The sequence below is a fragment of the Sciurus carolinensis genome, chromosome 10 (assembly GCF_902686445.1).
Source record: "Sciurus carolinensis chromosome 10, mSciCar1.2, whole genome shotgun sequence".
NCBI classification, from domain to species: Eukaryota; Metazoa; Chordata; class Mammalia; order Rodentia; family Sciuridae; genus Sciurus; species Sciurus carolinensis.
The window spans coordinates 2,797,626-2,818,108 of record NC_062222.1 but is presented as its reverse complement, the minus strand read 5'-3'; positions in this window follow the sequence as shown (position 1 = coordinate 2,818,108).

Here is a 20,483-nt window from a genome sequence, read left to right as displayed (position 1 = left end):
CAGACATAGGAGGGCATAAGGATGCCTCGGGTCCAGGCTGTGGCCATCCACCGGGACTGTGTGCGGGGGCTCTGTCCCAGACATCCAGGTAAAGCAGGTGCTCAGCCAGTGGAGGCCCTGGGGCTGGCTGAGGGGAGACCCCCGCCCTCCTCAACTTCAGACTCCTGGTGTAGAGCTGTTGGCCTCTCACCCCAAGTGTGGGCCTCCCCTCCGGAGGCAGCTCTCCAACTCAGTGGGCAGCAACAGGGGCCTGTGATTCCCTCAGGATGCTGACCATCTGGAGCCAGGGCATGGCCCAGGCTAAGGTCAGTCCCACGAGACAGGCCTCACCTCAGACACAGGCCCAAAGGCCCAGGCTGTGCCCGGTATTTGCAGCCGTCTGGCTGTAACTCAGGGACCCCTTCTGAGAACAGCTGACAGCTCTCCTTGCCTGACTTACTATTACTGATTTATTATGAAGGCTGTTATTTTAAAGGACACAAATAGCCTGATGCTGAGATGCACAGGCATGCCAGCCCCTGCCTCCTCCTCTGTGCAGTCACCAACCCGTGGTCTCCAAGGCCTGTGGGTTAGGGCCTGCTGAAAGTTCCATTAATACATTAATTAAACCTTGGCCATTGGGTCCACCCCTGTCCCTCGCTGAAGGTTGGGGGAGGAAAGGCCCAATCCTTAAACCACAGGGGTCTTGTCCCTGACAGCAGCCTCTGTCCTGAAGCTTTCCAGGTCCTCTGCCACCAGGCCTCTCAACCAGCACACAAAGAGACACTCATCCCTGGGGACTCCAAGTTGGTGAAGCCCTGTTGCAAGATCAAGGATGAGGGTGTAGCTTGGTGGTAGAGTGCCCCTGGGTTCAATCCTAATACCAGAAAAAGAAAAAAGAGCTGGACACAATGGTTACGCCTATAATCCTAGTGACTTGGGAGGCTGAGGCAGGAGGATTGCAGGTTCAAGGCCAGCCTCAGCAACTTAGCAAGGCCCTAAGCAATTTAGCAAGACCCTGTCTCAAAATAAAAAGTAAAAAGGGCGGGAGTATGGCTCAGTAGTTAAGCACCCCTGGGTTCAATCCCCAGTAGCCGCCCCCAAAAAAGGTTCTGCTTGCTGAACTGCCTGCTCCCTATGTTCTGAGACGCAGGGCTGCTCTCTGCCCATCTGCTGTGCTGTCTGGCTACCTGCAGGATCCTCAGCATGGGAGCTCTGTTCAAATCCTACCCATCCTTTGGATCTTTCTGGAAAGAACAACCCACCAATGATACAGTATGTACAACATAGATCCACCTATACACCATTTGCTTTCCAAAAGGACCTCCCCACAACTTTAGAAAAGTCACAATTAATATAACACAGGATAGACGAAAGAAAGAGCCATGCTGATTAGACCTCTGCTTGGGGCCCTGGGTGGGGCCCTGGGGAGAGCACCATGTGGCTGGGAGGACGTTGGAACTGCTCCTTGGCATTCCCTTGAGCACCACGCCCCACTTTCCAGAGGCACCTCCAGCCCATCGATGTGGAGCTGGTCCAGGAGAGCGGCTAAGGAGCAGGATGCCAACGTCCTTCCCAGACCCTGGTGGCCGCAGCAGGGAGCCTGTGGGGCCAGCTGGTTGTGTTGGAGGAGGTGCACTTTTCAGGCTTCACTTACTCTGGGACGTGGGATGTGGGACAGCTGCCAGCAGAGCAGGCGCCTTCCACGGCCCCTGAAGGTCATGAGACTGGCACTGTGCAGGCACAGTTCTGAGCTGGGAAGTACAGCCCGTCAACGGAGGAGGCAGACGCTCTAGACACGCGCAAGCCGCAGCTGGGCCTGCGCTCGACCCGACCCCGCAGGCTGGAGCAGGCTCTGCTGGGAGCCCTGCTCACTTCACGCCACCCCTTCTCCCCAGCCTGACTTCAAGCTCCAGCTCAGCGTCTCTGGATGGGAAGTGGGGAGGGGTGTGCACTGGCCTTTCTGATCCTGGTGTGACTTGCCAGTCACAGTGCTGTGGGCAGCGGTGGTGCAGGAAGATGGGCAGGGCCCTTGAAAGTCCAGCCTGGCCCTGTTTGGAAACAGCAGGCATGACTCACCTTCTCAGGTGACCCAGGTGATGGTGCAGGGACGGTGGCAGCACGGGACTCTGCAAGCCTGCAGTGCAAGATGGCCCTGGCCATGACCTCAGCCCTAGGGAGACGGCTTAGAATCCCGGGCTCCAGCATGTGGACCAGCCCTTCACCTTCAAAACCACTCACGCTGGTTGCGTGTCAGTAGCCCCCAGCACAGGAAGCACAGGAACTAGAGGGGGCATTGCTGGCAACTCCATAGCCTTTCCCCAAACCTCCAAGACAGGAGAGCAAATCTGAAACCTGGGTACTCAAAAGAAATGGAGCAGACAGCTGGCAGGGACCGGGGAGCTCTTCCCAGGCCCAGCTCTGTGGCATGCAGACCAGTACCCAGGCTGCTTCCAGCCCCTGTGGACATCTCGCAGTCTTCATGTTTACACAAGGCCTCTGGCCTTTTAATGTCGCACCAAACCCTGCGAATTGTTTAACTAGTTCTCATTACAGTGTGCTGGGTTCATTAGAGACTGAACTAAAGTTTAGATTTTCCCCACTCTCCAGGGGATGGGGTGGTGAAGGATGAAGAGACTGAGATGATGCGGGGAGATGAACGTCTCCCTGCCCAGCCTGAGTGCCCTTCCTCCGGGCACCGCGTAGTGGCCTGCTGGGACTCCTGGACTCTTGGGCCTCAGGTCCTCTGCCTGCCCTTGCTCTTGACCCCATCCCTGTCCCAGGTCAGAGCTGAAGCACCTCTGCCTCTCTCTCCCAGGACCTCCTTATGAGACCTCAGGGTCTGCCCTGGGCCTCAGGCCACTAGCTCTGTACACACGTGTCTCAGAGCCCGTGAGCAGGGGCCACCATCCCCTCTCTGCCTCCAGCCTCATCACTGTCTCACTTGTAACCTCATGACTGTCCTCATCACCTGGCCTCCCTAGAAAGCTGCCTTTCCCACAGGCCACCGCGGCTTCTCACACAGTCCAGCCTGACTGCGCTGTCGCTCACAGTTTTGTTTTGCTTTGTTTTTACATGACCCCATACTCATCTGGAAGTCTGGGAGCTTCCTGAGAAGACAGGCCACAACTTATCAATCTCTGTATTCCTGACACCTAGCACTGTGGCCAGTCCACAAAAGTCCAGAAGTGCTTGTGGGGTTGCAGTGAGCAACTGGCCTTCAGCTTCTGGCTCCAGGGAGGAAGTGGGCACAGGCCAGACCCGTCTCCTTGGCACCCTCTGGGAGTGCGGTTTCCCAAAGTCCCCTCCTCCGGCCTGTGCTCATTCCTCTGCATTCCAGCCCTCGCCCATCCCATCTGGTTATGGTGGGACGAAGTGCCCTCAAAGCTCCCGTGTTAACGCAGCGAGGTTCAGAGGCACAGTTGCATGATGAGGGTTGTGACCCAGCCCGCCCGCCCCAGTCTGAACAGACTCATGGTGGGCCACTGGGGCGTGCCCTCGGGGCTCCTCTTCCCTCCAGCCTCTTCCCCTTTCCCTTTGCTTCCTGACTGACAGGAGTAGAGCAGTTTCTCTCTGCTACGCCCTCCTGCCATGATACTCAGCCTCATCTTGGGCCCAGAGCAATGGAGTCGGCCCGTCATGGACTGAACCTTGAAACTGTGACCCCCATTGTACTCTGCCTCTGTGGCTATTCCTGGCCACAGATGAAAAGCTGACAGCACAGATCTTCACTTACTGTCAGACACCTCCCAGCCACGGCTTCCAAGACCCTCCAGACTGCAGCTCCGGGCTCCTCCTCCAGCCTCATTGCTCGCTGCTGTGCACCCTGGCCAGGCTGCTTCCCACAGGCTTCTGCGCCCAGGCACCCTGTGCCGATGTCTTTCTCTCTTCCAACTCCCTCCTGTACCTTCTTCCTGGCACCAACACAGTGCCAATCTTAATGTGAAAAATTTAGCTGACAACAAGCATCTCTTTTAAGGTTTCATTACACCTTCTGAGTTCTAATTGTTCACGCATTTAGGGACTGAGAACTTGAAAGGAAAGGAAAAAAGTAAATTTGAGTCCTTCTCTTCTTTTATGTCTTCCACACCCTTTTCTTAATTCCTGCTCCTCTCTCCCTTCCCAACAGAGACAGAGAGCCAGACAGACAGACTGCAATGTCCATGAGTGGAAGCGTGGGGAAGAGGATGGGATCACCTAGGACAGGGTAAGTCGGGACCCAGAGGCTTCTCAACTTCTCCAGGTCCGGTTCAGTGGCTGTTCTTGCATCTCAGGACAGAGTTGGGAGCAGAGCAGAGGTTGAGTCAATGCTAGAACTTAAAGTAACTGAACTGGAATTACTAAGAGATGCTGGAAAAGCTATGATCATGATCCCATAGGTTTTCATAATGATCAGATGGGAAGCAACTTTCAGACCTTTAGAGCTTGGAGAAAAGGATTTTGTTGGCTTTTCTAGCAAAGAAAATTGCTACTGAATTAGTAGAGGCAAAACTTACTTCCCTTCTAAATTCCCATCAAGGCAGGGAACCCAATTTTTAAAGACATAATAATTTCTCTGGCTAATCCAGGGAGAGACGTTAGTTGGTTATGGGACCAGTGCATTCTGAAGAGGTCAAAAATGGGACATAAGACAATGACCTCGCTACAGGAAGTCTCTGGCCATCTGTGGTGGTTAATTTTATGTGTCTCCTTGGCTAGGCCAGGGTACACAGATAATATGTCACACATGATTCTAGATGCTTCTGTAAAGAAGCACTTTTCTGAAGAGATGAACATTTAAACCCCAGCCAACTTGGAGTGAGTGAGGCAGACTACCCTCAGGATGCAGTGTGTGCCTCACCCAGTTAGCAAGGCTTTAATAGAGAAGCTTCGATTCCCCCAAAGCCGAGGGACTTGTGCTGGAAGCCTGCTTCACACACCAGAACAGGTTCCCTGGGTGTCCAGCCTGATGGCCTGCCCTGCAGATTTTGGACTCATCTGTCTCTGCTATTGTAAATGAGCCAATTGCTTAAAATACCAGTTGTCTCTCTGTGTGTCTATCTCCATCTCCTCCCCCACCTACCCATCTACTTTCCTTCCCACCCACCTGCCCATCTCCTTTTAGTTCTGCGTCTCTCGGAACCCTGACTCATGCGCATCCTACGTAAGCTTGGGAACTTCCCTGGAGAGTGAGCAATGGCCTCTCCACAGCGACCCCTCCCATTCACCCGTAGAGGCAGACCATGCTGATAACTTTGTCTCCCTTGGAGAAGAATATCAGGCACGGTCTATAGGCAAGAAAGGACAAATGAAGCCAAACGAGAACTCCATTCTGACAGATGTTGATTTTGAAGTGAAATATGTGATTTCTTTGTATGAACTGATTTTAATGTTCCCCCCCCCCAAAAAAAAAAAAAGAATAGAGAGGAGGAGGTTGAGGAGGAGGGAAGGAACGAGAAGGAGCAGTGGAGGAGAAATGAAATTATTAGAATGAACAATAGGTCTTCAAAAAAAAATCTAGAACAAAAAACGGCATCTGTCCATGATGAATCAATAGGTCGGCCAAGCCCTTTTCTAGTAAAATGATATTCAGTTGTAAGAAAAGCCACCACAAGGTATTTTTCCCCCTAACTTACTCTCTCTCTCTGTTATGAATCGCACATGGACTATTTCAGAGTCTTATTTAAACTTTCTATAGTGAATCATTCTCATGGAATGATTTCTTAGTAATAGCAATAAATCCTGCTGTTAAACTGTTTACGTACTCAATGTTTCTTAGCATTCGGTACTAAATAAATCTACTCACTGCTATTATTTATAAATGCTGTTAAATGTCATGATAGGTAGACATCTTCCACAGATTTGAGCATTTGAACGTGAGAAGAAAGGATACTGATTGCTGACACTTGTGGAAAGACATTAAGAGTAAAGCATCAGGCGCAGGACAGCATAGTACCACAGGCTCTGAACGTGGCACTCAGAGATCCAGCCCATTCCAGCCATAACCACCCAGGGCATCGCAGGCAAATGCCATTGTCTCTGAAGCCAGGCACCATTTTCTGTCTCGGGTTTAGACGTTGCTGGAGCGTCAGTGGTATCTCCTGAGTGCGCTTGACGCAGGTGCATCTGTACTGGTGTGCTTAGGGAGGGTGGAATCCAGGTGTGTGTCCTGGAACGTGTGCTGGAGGCCTCACAGGGTGGCTTGGGAACCCTGGCGAGGAAGAAGCAGGGGTCCTCTGGGGAGGCCGTGGGAGGATGGCCACGGAGGTTGCCAGCACAGGATGCAAGCTCACCCCTGGCCGGGGGGCCACGCTCTCTCTGATGGATACTGGTAGGGGGCGGTTGAACTGGAACGTTTTCCGAGGGCGTCCTGCTCTTCAGGAGCACAGCCCTGGAAGGGACAGGCCTTGCCATCAGGAAGCTCAGTGGATAACTGTATGTCCGAGACCTTGGAGTGCAACACACCAAAGGACCTAGCTCAGCCGGAGCGACGTGAGATTCCACTGAATGACAGTGGTCCTGTTTGCTGTTTTATCTTCATAATTATTAAATGGGAGAAGGAGGTGAAGGACTCTATGGATCTTTTCTGAATTGCTCTAGAAAGGACTTTACGAGCAGAACTCAGAAGGCTTGGAAGGCTCATCTGAATGATCTGAACTGTGGTGAGGTGGGGCCAGGAAGCCTGGAGACAGGAGGCTTCTAGAGTGGCCCGACATGGAGGGCTCGGGTCCCGCTGGCTCACATCACCAGCATCTGAGCTCAGGCAGGCTGGGTGCACTGGGAGCCAGGAGGTGGCCATGGTCAAGCGTTTAACCAGCATGGAGGGACTTAGCACGTGTGCTACTGGCAGTACTAGAAAAGGAAGCTAAGACGCCCCTCTGCAGACAGGCCCTGGGCTTAGTGCTCTAGTCACTTATCTAAAACTTATCCGCCTCTTAAGTCACGCATCCCTTCCCCAAGAAGACAGAGGCGCAGAGAGCCCAGAGGGTTCCCCAGCCAGGGCGGAGGCCCAGGCCATCAGGGCTCAGGATCCTGGTCTCCCCACACCATGCAACTGAGACTGTGGGAGCCACTGGCAATGCCTGCCTCCCGAGGCCTGGTCACTAGCATTCCCCTAGGGAAGCAGTATTTATTCTGTGCGTTGCACGGTGGTCGGGTCTTCTTGGGAACACGACTGAGCTGTTTGGAAGTGTTCTGCTTCGTGGCTGCTGCTTCTCAGCACCGGTGTGAAATGAAGCAGCGGCCTTGTTTTTTCCCTGGTACTGGAGTGTGAACCCAGGGTGCCTACCACTGAGCCACATCCCCAGCCCTTTTTATTTTGTGAGATTGGGGTCTTGCTAAAGTTGCTGAGAGTCTTGCTGCGGCCCAGGCTGGCCTCAAACTTGCCATCTCCCTGCCTCAGTCTCCTGAGCTGCTGGGACCGCAGTGTGCCACAGCACCTGGCACAGGCCACAAACCACTCACGCCCCCAACTGGAAGCAAGAAAGGGAAGTCGAGCACTCATGCACAGGTGTCAAACGCCAAGAAGTTGTGTGTCCTGTCTTCCTGGATGGTGGCAGTCTTGTTAAGCAAGAGCGCTGTGCTACTGTTGGTGTGCAGGGACCCCCCCCACCAGCCCACAGCCTGCTCCTGCTCACCAGCTGGGACTCACTCATTTTCACTGAAGCCAATTGTGTCAAAACTTGACATGATGTTAAAATTCTACAGTGGGGATGATTTTTCCTTCTGTGTCTTATTAAAATGTAATTAAGCAGAAAAAAAGTTCTAGCTCCGTTAGTAAGATTTACATCCTTTTAAAAAGGGAGACTTGAATTTGGATCTCCCTGTGCTTGTTTGTCATTTATTCTTCTTTGAACATTACAAGAATTCATTGAAAGTGTCCTTTAAGCATTCTGTCATTTCAAACATATTCATCTTTGATTAGAATCATTTCTAGTTTCTAAAATTAGATCATGCCAAACTTCCCAAAATACTACACTTAAAAATTTGGTCAACTCTGGACATCTTCATGATGTCTCCCTGTAAAATAAAGGATAATCCTTATCAAAAGTTTCAGTTGGGTGGACACGGTGGCATATGTCTGTGATCCAGTGGCCCGGGAGGCTGAGGCAGGAGGATCACGAGTTCAAAGCCAGCCTCAGCAAAAGCAAGGTGTGAGACCCTGTCTCTAAATAAAATACAAAATAGGTCTGAGATGCAGCTCAGTGGTGGAGTGCCTCTGAATTCAATCCCCAGTACCAAAAAAAAAAGTTTTGGTTATTTTTATTCAGGAACCTCCCCACCCCCCCACTTCCAGCGGCTCCTGGTCTCTTGACATGCCCCAGAGTAACCGCCTCTGAGAGGAGTGTTCGGGGGTGCGTGGTTTCCCAGGCAGTCACCCCTTTCCCTCTGACGGTGGAAGCATCACAGCTGAAAGCAGCACTTTTTCTTACTTCGGCGAAACCTGGATTTTGACATTGAGGCTTGGAGCAGCAGAGCTACTGGTGAAGGTGCCGAGACCCTCCTGTGCCCGCTGCCGCTCAGGGACTTCCCCCCGCCTGTGCTGCTGGAGCGGCAGGGCCACAGAGGCCACCTGCGCAGCTTCCCACGGCGTGGAATTCCATGTTGAATCAAACCGAAACGAAAGGTAGTGCCAAGGTCCTGGCACCTTGAAAGGTTTCCTTCCTGATACATTATCTAGTTGATCCATTGCATCATTCAGAAGCATAAGGCCCTGTTCAGCACACAGGAAGTGCAGCGACAACAAGAGAAAGGAAACAGAAGGCACTGAGACATATGCATGTGTGTCACACACGCATGCACATACAGAGCATGTATATGTGCGGTGGGACACTCAGCCATTCAGTGAACATGCATTATGGTACCTACCTGGGGTATTTGAAATTTTAAGCTTTGCCAATTCAGAGTTGGATTTTTTCTTATTCTTCAAAGAAGGTCACACATTATGAGATGGTCCTGAATTTGTGGTGGAGTTATGTAAGAGGATGGACATAGAGGAGGTTTCCAGTCCACTCGCAGCACACTCACATGCCATTTCATCCTCCTCGCAGCCCCACCCTGCTGAGTGAGGGTGCCTGGACACACCAAGGAGCAATCCATGGTTTAAATGGCCTCCTTAAACACGATATGAGAGCACATTCAGAGCCAGTGGTTCAGTCCCTTGATGAGGGATCAGATGTCAAGATCTCTTTCTCCCCTTAGGGCTCTCCTGTGCTCTTGTGGCCTCGGGCGTGTCGGGAGGCAGGGCATTCCTGGTCACCCTCCGGCTGGTGTCCTCTGAGATCTGGGCGCCTCGCTTCTGCCCCGGGCACCTTGCCGGTGCCTGCCCTGCGGTCTGTGGGTGTGGCTGGCCTGTGCTCTCAGTCTGGTGTGATCTAATGACTTCTCCTGGTGGCTTGGTCCACAAGGTAGGCTGCAGCCTGGCCTCAGCCCCACTTCCCTCCTGCCTGGGAACTTCTGCCAAGGTGGACAGCCAACACCATCACTTCCTCTGCTGCCCACCTCTTGCCAGCAGGACCTCAGGGTGTTCCGTGTGGTTTGGGGCCCAGGCAACTCCAGGGCTAGCTCAGACGGCCCGACTGCTTCCTGGCCTAGCAGGAGTGGTGAGCCCATCCCTCCATGTGGCACAGGGCTGGGTGGGCTGGCTTAGGCAGCTCTTCCTTCTGGAACCAGGGCCGGAGCCTGGAGCTGCTCTCCCTTGCTTCCCTTCCTCCACCTGCCACTCCCGTGGTCCTCCCTGGTTCCCGCCACACCAGACCTGGGAGCAGCTCACAGGGCAGGCTCTTCCCGCTTACAGGACCGGGGGCCCACAAAATTGGCTCAAGTTTCAAAAGAACCAGATTTTAGTGCCTCAACCAAGGAAGTCCTATTTTGATTTTGGTTTTTAAAAACTGAGCAGTAAATTTTTCATTTGCTCTCCTGCATGAGGAAGTCCCAGTTCACCCCACCCCCGTGCCGAATGAGAAGCACAGGCACATGTTTTCAAAAGATTTAGTCCCTGTGTCTCGTGCAAAGGGGTCAGACCCAGGGGTGTCCTAGTCTTATGAACCAGCAGAGGCATTAGTTTATTCTGAAGGTTTGCAAGCCTTAAACTGGAGGCTTTCTATTTATGTCATGGACTCCATCCAGCATTTATGTGGCTGCATCAGGAGGAAATTTTGAAAATTCAACATCTGTTTTTTTCACCTCATTTTATAGGATAATTTTCCTCTTTCATTTCCTGTTTTGGGTACCCTAACATAGCCCGTGACCTAGATTAAACACCACCCACTCTACTTTGCCATAGATTTCTTGTAATTAAGAATAACTTCAGAAAATTCAACATTACTATGCTGCATTTGGGAGATGATCTCAGATGGGATGCTAAAATGAGATTTTTGAATTTATTCTTTGGACCTCAGTATGAGGCTTAAGGTGAGTTCATAAGACTCTACATGATTTTCTGGTTAAAAATCCTCCAAAACTGTCAAAACAAAGCTAAACTGTCAATTGATAATCCAACAAACTTGAAACTTGGAATTTTTTAAAGAGTTTCATAAACTCACTGGAATTATACACAATGTGGTATATCTATGTTTTTATGGGAGAAAAATCCGTAGCTTTCATTAACTTTGATTTCCAAACATACCTGTTTACTTCTACACTCCACGCCTAATAATAGAGTGACCAGTCAATTATTTGAGAGCATTAAAAAGATTATAAACAGCAAGGTCTACTTTGCCATGAAATAAAGTAAAAAGTTTCTTATTACGGGTAGATGAGTAACCTGTGACAGGTGAGAGGTGAAGGCACCTGGAACTCTCGCCCTGGAGCCCTGAGGCTCCCACACCACAGCCTGCCCAGCCCTATAGGCCAGCTGTCCTTGTTGCACCAAGCCCGCCCTCTTCACTTCCTCCGAGCCTCTGCATTTCCAACCTTTCTGCGATACATATGCTGCTCTTCTGTTCAAACTCCCTGCGGGGTAAATTCCTCCCTTCCTCCTCCCTGGGCTGGGTGGTCCCCGTCACCCTCTGTCTTCTTTCTGCTGCAGTCAGCACTCGGGCTGGCAATGCCTCACTTCCATGTCGTGTCCACTGTTCACAGGGAACACATTTCTGACCAGGACTCCATCATATTCCCTCACGTCCTCCGAGAGAGAGACTTGGTGAATATTGGTGGAATTGATAAATTAACAAGAGGACTCGAGGGAGTCGGTGAGAGACAAAGCAGAGGGAGGTGGCTCAGCTTCTGGACAAGGAGACCTGGATTTACCATTATTTTCATGAAACTACCCGGACAGATTCTTCATGGTTCAGCAGAGATTTCACGCATGAGCTGAGAAGAGGGGAAGCCGGGCAGCTCCTCCCCAGCCAGGCGGAAGCGTCTCTCCCCAGGAGTCCTGGAACGCACCAGTGTCCTGAGTATCCTCTGCCTTAGCCTGTGCTACAAGGGCCTCTTCTTTATTTTAAAAATAGGCTGACGGAGAAGACCAGAACTGGATGAGGTGGTCAGGTTGGGAAGCTCTGGGTGGTCCCCAGCAGGCCGGGGCTGCGGGCCTCCGTGGAGGGGATGAGCAGAGCCTGTCTCAGCCATCCTCATCATGTTTGATCCTGGTAGGCAGAGTGACCACTGGTGTGAAGAGAACCACGGCAGCTCCAAGAGCCTCCGGCAGGGCCCTGGGCGCGCTCAGCCTGGAGAGCGGACTTAGGAAGACCAAGGTGATGGTGAAACGGAGTTTGAGCACGGTGTTGTGTGGCTCTGATGGCTGTGCAGGTGGAAAACTGAAACACGGGAGGTGCAGACAGGTCGCTCCCTGTGGGGCCCCAGGAGCCTGGGGCCACTCTCCCAAAGCAGCCACCACAGTTCCTGAGTGCTCCTCCAGGAGTGTTCTCAGTGTATGACACAAACACACACACAGGTGTTGCTAAAATGTTATATCCAAGTCTGTACAACTAGAAGCATGCATTGTGTAAATACACATTTATACATGAATGTTAACATCATATCCACATGTGTGTATACATGTGAAACAGTTGTGTATATGGTTATGGATACACAAAGCAGTTGTCCTTTGTCATCTGTGACCGAGTGACCGTAGGGCTCCCCGAGGGTACCAAAGTCAGTGGATGCCACGTTCCTGATATGAAATGGTGTAGCATCTGCGTCCTGTGTGCCTCAAATGATCTCTAGATCACTTATAAAGCCTAAGGCTGTGTGCATGCTGTTGTGTTACATTGTCGAGGGAATAATGACAAGGAAAAATGTCTGCGCATGTTCAGAACAGATGCAAGTTTTTCCCACCATTTTTGGTCCATGGTTTGAATTCACGGTCACGGCACCCATTGATACGGAGGCTGACTGTGTGTGTGTGTGACCAGCCACGCACCTAGCATTCTGCTTAACACTGGGCAACAAGGGGAAGGGTTGGTTACTGATTTATGCCAAAGTTAATGACACAACTCAGGTGCCAGAGTTTTGCTGGTGAAGAGGAGGGCTGTTGACAGGAGATCAGACCCCTGGCTGGTTTGGTCAGAGACTCTCTCTGGACGCTGGGTGGTGGATCTGCCTGTTCAGCCACTCTAGGGAGCTGCTTGGCTGCAGCAGCAAGGCCTGTGGCTCTCTGACCTCCAACGCTGTCTGACTGGAGCCCGTTAGGCAGGAGTGCCCAGGAGGCCCTGTCTGCTGACTCTGCTGGCCTCCCTGCGGGCCTGGAGGGGAGAAACTGCTTTCACCATCTCATTGCCCCAATGGAGGCCCCACAGAGGAGGTTTGTGTTGGGCAGACCTGAAGCTGTGACTGGGACCTAGCACAGTGTCTTCCCCACAGAGGAGGCTGAAGGTGTGTCTGGGACCTAACACAGTGTCTCCCTGCAGAGACTGCAGTGCTCGGTGGCAGGGGGCAGGTGGATGCCCCTTCTCCCTCCACACGGTGCCAAGAGTATCCTGGCCTCCAGGCACCATCTGACGTGCATCTTTGCTCTTCAGCACCTCCTTCCTCTTTGACTCTTAAAGTACCTTTGAACTGGGCAAGGGAAGGATGATTTTTATGTGCAGCCCCTGGGGTCCCTGGGGTCCCTGGGGTGGGGATGAGGGCATTGTTTTGTTCTGAAGTAATCATATAGTCTGAGTGACCTGCTTTGCTGGAGAGGAGATAGCCAGACCTCCTAGGAAGCACGCAGTGCAAACAGACTAGATGGAAAAGCTGGATGCCAGGCCATTCAGCTCTCCAGTGTACCTATCTGCAGGGCTGCAGTTTTTGGTCATTGTTTGTTTTCTGTGGTGCCAGTGGGGGCTATGCTGAGCCTCACCCCGCCTGGTACAAGCACTCTTTAACAAGTTGCTAGATGTGAACAGGAGCCCCCCAGCAGGAGAACCTGGGTTCAGGGTTGGCTGTGTCATGGAGACTCAGGCAGGACTTGAGCTCCTCCAGGGCTCAGCCCTTAGCTGTGCCTAGAGAAGGGAGGCTGACTGGAGACGCGCTGGGGAGGGAAGCCATGCCTGTCCTGTGTGTCTCCAGGGAGAGCAGAGTTACAGGACTTGGACCCACTGCAGGAAGGACTTCCTCTTGTGACGTTTCCAAAGGTGGAATAGGCCACTTTGCAAGGGGTACACAGCCAGCCGTCCTGAATGTGGGAACGTCCTAGATCATTCCTGGACTAGCGGATTCCTCACTAAGGTGGCACTGCCCCATAGAGCGCCCTCTAGGGAGGGCGTGGTCTGTCTGCTTGGTACTGTCTGAAAGTTCGCAGCCAGCCAGGGTGGCCATGCAGTGCTCCTCAGTGAGGAACTGACTTTTGAGGTGACTTAACTAATTAGTTTACATTTAAATAGCCACATGTGGCTCCACCTGGTCTAGAATTGAGGGTTTCTCCAGCTTGCATCGGCATCTCGCCTTATTATCACATACCCTGTTCTGACACTGTGTATAAAATTGCAGGACATTCTCCTGCATTAGAGGAAGTCACCTCCTGAGAGGACAGAGTCATGTAAACTACTGAAGAGGAATGAGGAATAAAGTATTTCTAAATAAGTCACTGTCAAACTGGAGAAGGCCCACAGTCAGAGAAACTCCTGCGAAACCACAGTAGAACACTGCATTTCTAGGGGCACCTGGTGTGACCCCAGCTCCTGGCCAGGTTCGTCCGGGTGCTGCTGGAGGGTATGCTCCCCTGAGAACCCTCCGCCACCGGCAGGTTTGGCCTGGATGGTTTTACGAATGGTTGAGATTTAGACTCATGTGATAAGTAACCTCAAGCTTCATGTCATTTCACCAGAAAGAGGAAGTTGTTTGAATTAGAATTTGTCATTTTAGGTCAGGAAGAGGCCTGGAGGATTATATAATCTAGCCCCCATATTTTACAGAGAAGAAAGCTGAAGCGCAAAGCCCAGAAAAGGCCTGACATGCCGAGGTCACGTGGTTTTTCAGAGCTGGATAGCTCCTTTGTGTTAACAGATCCATAGTAAGTGTCAAGCAGTTATCTAAAATGAGCCTTTTTCTTGAAACAAAGATAGAAGCAGGGCTCCCAGGGGCTCAGGAGCTGGAGAGGTGGGGCGTCCCTGACAGCTCTACCTGGCCGCAAGGCCTCAGGGGTCCAAGGCTCTTTGGTGCAAGCCTGATTTGAGGGGGACTGGCTTCTGTTTGTGCTTCCCCAGACAGGTCCGAAGGACAACCTGAGGCACTCACTGTCCCCACAGGCCGGAGTCACTCCCAGAGAGCCCAACAATGGCCATCCCCAGAGCCCGTGCTCCCCCAGGGCTCCCAAGCACCCTGCAAGTCTCCTGCAGAGTGGCAAAACCTAAACAAACAGGTCCTGTTCTCAGGTTGCCTTCTTGAAAACCATACTTCACCCACGTGAAACCAGCTAGCAGGCTTCAAACCATGAAGGCTTCTAGGTACTTTCTGAGGCTGCTCTGACTCATGTCTTACCTACATTATTTACCCCCAATTTAAAAAAAGGAAATAAAATAAAGCCAAGAAATGAGGACTCTCTTTTAATGTGAGCTATTTGATTCTCCCCACATCCTCATCTTTTCTCCATTACCACATAAAACTCTTCTTCCTTGAAATGGGTGTAGCATTCAGATAACTAACATATTTGGAAGACTTTTTTTTTTTTTTTAATGGAGCATTTAGACTTGTGAAGTTCAGCAATTGAGTAAAAGGTACTGTCAGTCCAGGGCTAGGACCTAGTCGGATTTCTTAAAATGACTTGTGGAGTTTTGTGATATCATTGCCCATCCAAAACCCATAACTGGTTTCCGACTGGGGTCCTTCCACAGGGGGATTACACGGCTCCGTCTGCCTGTCATCAGCTTTCCTAGCCTCTGCCTGTCGTGGCTGCCTTGCTTCCTCCCTGTCCACCCAGCGCGGTCCTGTCTGCGCCAGGCTTCCCTCACTGCCTGTGTTCCTGGGGCTCTCTTGCTCACGCCACACCTCATTCCGCTCTTTGGTGATGTCGCCTCCTGGCTCATGTCTCCCCTCTTTGGAGTCTTCTGCACCTGAGCCCACCCAGGGCTGTGCTGTCTCCCAATGACACAGAACACAGAGTCCTGCGAGGTTTTTTATACTACTTCTGGGCCAATGCTATGGGGCTGGGATGTGCATGGGGAGGGCACAAATGCCCTGGGACTCCCCAGGTCAGGGGAGATTTGTCCAGGTGCCACAGGATGGAGGCCACATCTTCAAGGCCATGCCGTAGTTACCACACCACGTGGTCCTTTAGTTGCTTATGTAGCAGACCAAAACCTGAGAAAGAAAGAAATGGTAATTCAAAATAGATAAATAAAATAGAAGGCCACTTATGTTTCTACTACATTGTGGCTCTTGCCATTTTGATCACTTCACTTACTGTGAAGGGGTAGCTGAACTTTATTCAGAACATGGAGCCTGAGTTTGCTGCTCTTCACATCCTCTCCTGCTCTGCGGCTCCAGGGTTACCTGGAAGGTTCAAGCAGAAGATGGTGGAGTCACAAGGCAGGATGACATTTGTCTCAAACCACCCCTTGGAGGAGAGCTGTGTGGTGATTAGAGGGACGCACCCTGAACCGCGGAGTGATCAAGACATGGCCCCACTGTGAGGCCCGAGAGTTCTGCTGGCAGTGACTCATGCCTCTGTGACTCGCTTCTCATGACATTCCTGAGAAATATCATCTCCACTTTACAAATGGAAAGCCAAGAGTGAAAGTGGTCGCATTTCTTGCAAGAGGCACAGCTGAGGTCTGAACCTGGACCTGTCTGACTTCTCTCTCCCTTCTTTCCCCCTGGTGGTCCATCTCTCTGCCCCTTCTTCTTCTTCCTTCCTCCATCTTTCTTTCCTTGCAGAGAACATCCATCTGAGGGCTTTGATGGAGATGAGCCACAGTGTCCACCTCTGCAGATGCACATCACCAACAGATGGCAGTGACGCCCCCCGTTGGCTGTCCCTGGGCTCAGGAACACCTGCCCGTGCACCAACCTGCTCACGGCATGGAGGAGCTTCAGGGTGCTGTGCCACCTTCCTCTGAGGGACCATCTCACCTTCTTGAGAATCGCCACTGCGTGAGTTACTCAGACCTCCAGGCCTCCCTGCCTCCTTTCTGGGTCTCTGAAAACGAGGGATTGTCTAGAACCCTTGGACCCTCAGTGGCATTCCCTTCAAACTTGGGCATTCCATTGTGCAGGTGGCAACATACCAGTAAAGAGCTGGTCAGCCTGCCCGGGCCGCCCCTCTCACAGGGAGGTGGCGTGTGTGCGCGGGCACCGTCAACGATGCGTGATGATCCTTGACAGGCCAGTGCACGGATGCCAAATTTAAAGACTTCTAATTTGTTAGCTAGCGTCTTTGTATTTTTAGAGTTTTCCACTAATGAACACATGTATGATTAAAATAATGTTGAGGAACCAAGCGTGGTGAAGGCCAGGTTGTAAAGAATGTCGTGGCAGAGCGGGCTGGCTCTGAGATGTCTCTGGATCTGAGGTCCCGGGTCAGCCCTACTCTGCCCACCCACAGTGTGGCATCCTGGCCTTCCAAGCTCAGACTCACCCGTCCATCAGAGGGAGGGAGGTGGTGCACATCTTGGACCTCCGAGTGGGGAAGCTGCCTGTGCTGCAGGGCCGAGAGCAGTGTGCACGGGATGGCGTCCAGGGCGTCCACCCACAGCAAGGTCTCAAGGGGCAACGTGTACCCGTCAACCCTCTCACTCTTCTGGTGTGCGTGAGTTTGAGTCCTCCAGACACGGCCTCGTCCCCAGAACAGAAGGCTCTGTCCTGCTCATCCTCCAGCGCCTGGAAGGTGGGCGCAGGGGGCGCCCGGAGCTTCTCGAGTTAGGAGTTCCAGCTCCCTCTGCTTCAGGCACTCACAGCAGGTCCTCGAGCGCACCGGAGGCCACAGGGAGGAAGGGGAGAGACCTGGGGCCCCTCCTGCTGTCCCAAGTGTGCAGCCGCTTGGAACACACACACGCTCACAACGCATCCAGTTCCAAACACGGTCCTCACAGGAGCAGCGCCCCAGGGCTGTCAGCCACACTGCCGAGGGCTGCACCCCGCACTGTACAGACAGCGAGCCCCTCTCCCAGGGTGCCCTGCTGGAGGCCTCTGAAACCTGCAAGGGGAGAAATTCCAGAAGCAGGGCCTTCTGGACACTACTTTCCTCAATGCTGGGTATTCAGACATTATTAAATGCTGACTGTCTACCTTTTATTAAGCATTTAGTATGTGCAAGACAATGCTAAGCATCGTGGACACATCATTTACCCAATTCCCTGGAAGGCAGCACCATTAACCATTACAGTAGCTATCACCAGTAAGTGATATTTGTTACGATTATTATTAAGTTAATAATTGTTATTAATGTGCAAGCTTGAATAACCTGTCTGCAGTTTTGTAGCTTGCAAGTGGGATGCAAATTCAGCATTTATCTGGCCCAACCATCTCTGTGCTTAACTGCTCTGCCCTCCTGCTTTCTCTCATCATATCCATCTGAGGTACAATTCAGGGACTCTAGAGACCTGTATATGTAGGATTCTGACTCTGCCTTTGAAGACTTTCAGTTTAGGGTGGGAAATCAATGGATAGCAATGTGTAACTAACCGTGATCATAGAATGAGCTCTTAAGGAAGGGTGGTGGGCGTGGTGATAAAGAAACACAGAGAGGACTGAGGCAGGAAGACCACAAAAAGACCACTAAGCCGACCTTTAGGTCAGGGTCTGGTGTAGGAGTGAACATGGAGGTGGGAACAGGGGAAAGCTGTAGAGAAGAATAGTCGTTATTCAGCAACTACTTGGATTTGTGAAGAAAGAAAAGGGAGATTGGTTTCCTAAGATGACCTCTGCTTCCCAGTGACCCTTGGCTCTAGAAGTGGCCAATGATGCGGGCCTTCCCTGGGCTGGGTATGAAGCACTCTGCAGCTCCCAGGGCTGATGCAGCTCACTCTGGGAAGCCGCTCGGCGAGGCCACTCCTGGACTCCTGCAGGGGTCCACTGGACAGAACAATGCAAGCGTACCAAGTGCCACTAGGTGTTGGGGTGACTTGCTAAGCAACAATCTGTAGCTACAGAAGGGACTTCAGATTACTTTATGATTTTAAGCATTGTTGACGCTGGAGCTGATTTCCCCGTTTCCTTCCTTTCAAAGTGTAGTCCCTGTGGATTACTTCATGACCCACCAATAAGGACCTTCAGGAAAAAAGCTGTCTGGCAATTGAAAACTAGACAGAAACTACTGAAACCTTTACAACAGTGCGCTCTACGCGTGCCATGCGGTGGGGGGATTCCTTCAAAATACTTGGCTGAATTTCTTTAGCATATCCTTCACCATCTTATCCTCCTAATTGCCTCGGTCCTGGTGAGCCTTAAGCTCCATCTCCAAGGTCTTTCACAGAACTCGCGCCTGATCTCCAGCCTCCTTTGGAGGACTTTTATCATGCAGATTGTACTCCCTCAACTGCTTGTTACTTGCATCCATATACAATGAAAGGGAGCCCAGGAGCCACCCTGGAAGCAAAGATGCTTTGGGTGGTTGAGGAGGAGGAGACAGGGAGCGTCCCTGCCACAGGTGCAAACAGGCAAAAAGGCCCTGTGCATTCCTTTCACCTGCATGTTCACCAAGAACCCAGCTCCAGGTGGCCGCATGCTTCCGTCTGCTTGGAGTCTGTGTGGGCACTGGGAACGGGCACAGCATCTATGTGCTCAGTTTCTCCCTTTGCAAGGTGGCACCATCTGCTGGCTGGTGGGATGCTCTGGGCGCCTGCCCTGGGCGGACTCCACATGCGTCTAAGCTGCTGGAGGCTCCCATACGCCAGCGCCAGCTCAGCGGGCGGCCGAGTTAGCCCTGGCATTGCTGCTCTTATTTGTCATCGTCCAGGCAGCTAGTGGCTGTGGTCTTGGCCTGGCCTTGCAGCGCTGGATTCTGATTTATGTGGTGACATATGAGAGAACGTCTCTGACCAGCTCTTTTCCTTATCTTTGGCACGTCTGTTTCTAATTGGCATGTGTTGTAATAAAGCCCACTGCGTGGCAGTTGCTGAATCTCACTACCTAGTGAGATTTAATTCAACTGCATGACCATTTATCGAGTCCCTAATTTGTGCCAGATTTAATTCTAGGAACATTGGTTGCCCCAGTGCACAGAAAGCCCAGCTAACCTCTCCTCGCTGGTACTGTGTGTGTGTGCACACATTAGTCCCAAGAGTGTGCAGGAGCCAGAGAGGGGAGGGGAAGCAGGTAATCATAGCTAGCATGATACCTAGGCCTAGGTATTTCATCATGTCTCATCTCTTATTCTCACCAGAGTGTTTCAATTAATACCTTCAGTTTGTGAAAAGGAAAGTTAAGTTGATGGCCACTAACGAGTGGTCAAAGTTAACTATTAGCAGGCAGCCAGCTTGTCCTCAGGCGGGGGTTTCCCCTGGGTGGATGCCCTTCTGTCGTCCCAGGAACCCTGGCACAGCAGAGCTGCGGGCGGCCCTCCTCTGGGCTTTCCTGCACTGGCTCTTCTGTCGGGCTGGGCTCGCGCTCCCCTGCCTCCCTGTTGGGGCAGGTGGAGGGCAGGGGGCTGGGCGGGCAGGGCAGGACTGCGTCAGGCTGGAGGGCAGCCTGGGTAAGGGGCCCTGGCCCGAGGGCAGACCCCCGGACTGGAGAGGGCCTGTGACCTCCCCCACCTTAGATATTGAATGGATGTTTTTGTTCATGTGCCCCTAACATTTTTAAGATGCTGTTTGGGCTACACAGAACACTGACCAGAGGCAGGAGAGGTGGCTGGCTTGCAGGCTCCCCTCTGGAGAGGACTGTTCTGACATCCTTAGGTCTCTGCATGTTGTCCTGGGCTCCCCCAGAACTTGGCCGTGATATGCTGAGGAGGGAGAGGGCAGGGGAGGGCTGAGGGGTCTGAGTGGGTGTGCAGGTGAGGCTAGACAGAGGTCGGCCAGAAGTCTGAAGGGGAGCAAGAGGAGGGGGAGGCCGGAGGCAGCTGCAGACAGCCAGCCCCTTGAGGCCCGTTCCCTAACACTGAGGCCACGAGCAAGAGTTGATGCTCATGGTCAGAGGTGGGCAGTGCAGGACTGTGGGAGTCA